The sequence below is a fragment of the Sinocyclocheilus anshuiensis genome, unplaced genomic scaffold (assembly GCF_001515605.1).
Source record: "Sinocyclocheilus anshuiensis isolate Anshui unplaced genomic scaffold, SAMN03320099.WGS_v1.1 scaffold262, whole genome shotgun sequence".
Lineage (NCBI taxonomy): Eukaryota > Metazoa > Chordata > Actinopteri > Cypriniformes > Cyprinidae > Sinocyclocheilus > Sinocyclocheilus anshuiensis.
Window position 1 is genome coordinate 90,609 of NW_015547650.1, and position 1,838 is coordinate 92,446.

Below are 1,838 nucleotides of genomic sequence, written 5' to 3' on the forward strand. Positions count from 1 at the left end.
GTTTGTGTTTGTGTGTGTGTGTGTGTGTGTGTGTGTGTGGCTGACCAGACGTGTGTGTGTGTGTGTGTGCAATGAAATTTACCACTGCATTTGGCATTAGCAACAACAACAAATACTGTTTGTAGATCACTCAGGTGCTAGTTGAGTAATCAAGGTGCTAGCTACCTTCAGGCTGACAACAAAAAAACCTCATATAGAGGTTGCGTTAGACTAGAAAGGGTCGTAAACTGTCATTTTAATTTTCATATTTTAATGATAATAACACATTTAATTGCTTGTATTTTTGTTCACATTTTCATTTTTAATAATGAACCATTATATGAATATTAGAATATGCATTTATTTATTTATGATGAGAACTGATGAACAGAGACTGTACGTCCATTTTCATGTTCAACACCAAACCCCCCAGTGACAGCGGAGCCACTAAATACAACAAAACATGCTATGGCTGGTTAAAATAGGCTATGCTTTGTGTGTTGTTACTTTTGATATGAAACAAAGTCTCAGATTTGAAATTCTGTTAATTTTATTAGGAAATTCAAGCAATAAATACCATTTTGGCGCTCTTTAATGTGGCGTGATAGATCGCTGTGACGCCTCAGATCAAGCGAAGCAGCAGCGCACGTGAACTGATCATCTCTTTCGCTGTACTAGTGTGTACTCACCTGTGCGTAATCAAAACACACAGCAAAAGATTCGCTCTGCTGCCACACTGGACAGGGGTGGGAATTACAGCTATAAATTACAATAGATCACCCTCAGTGTAATCTGTCAAAGTGACGGACAGCCTTCAGATTTTCAGTCACTGCTAAAAAAATTCCGTCAATAGCCAGGTTTCCATTCAAGGATTTTTTACGAAAAAATATTTAGTGCTTCAAAATTTTTACCGACATAGCTGATGGAAATGCTATTTATTGATAAAAATGTATCATGTGTCAACATTAGCCAGGTTTCCATCCAAGGATTTTTTTGCGAAAAAATATTTAGTGCTTCACAAATTTTACCGATATAGCTGATGGAAATGCCATTTATCAATAAAATTTCTCATGCGTCGACACAATCTTTTTCCGTTTAACTTTACCGCATAAATTCTATATCGATACTTCAAAATTTTTGTCGAGAAAAGGGGCTTTAACGCAAATAAATGTGTTGTCACATGGCAGAATTATAGGCAGCATCCGTGTTCGTGTTGCTCACGTTAAAGCACCGTTTCCCTGTAGTTCAAAAGCGCATTAAATCATATTCATATTATTAAATCGATGAGTTACATCTCAAACATACATATCTTAATTTTATGTTCCTTTAGTACGTTGCAAGTTAAAATGTATTAATTTTGTTCTGAAGATCTTGTTTTAAATTAGAGAGCTCTACAATTCAATTCTTACTAGTTACAATGCCAGTTATGGCGCTTTTCCACTGCATGGTACGGCACGGTACAGCTCGGTACGGTTCACTTTTGGGGGGTTTTCTACTGGGTACAGTACCTGGTACCTGGTACTTTTTTTAGTACCACCTCGGTTGGGGTTCCAAGCGAACCGTACCGTTACCAAAACGTGACGTGTAAACTCTGCTGATCACGGATTGGCCGGAGAGAATCGTCACTACCTGCGTCACTGAACTTGCAACACAAACACAAAAGAACCGCTAGATTTAAATCAGCACAGCCAGCGAAGGATCGAACGCAACTGTTTTGAACGAGCGCACCTTTTTTTAACTACCAAAAAGTGGCTGTTCCCCCTGTTAAGGAAGTACAGATGTTACTCTCATTGATAGCAGAGGAGCAGATCCAGCGAGAGCTTGATGGGGCGACGCGGAATGAAAAAGTTTTTTAGGAG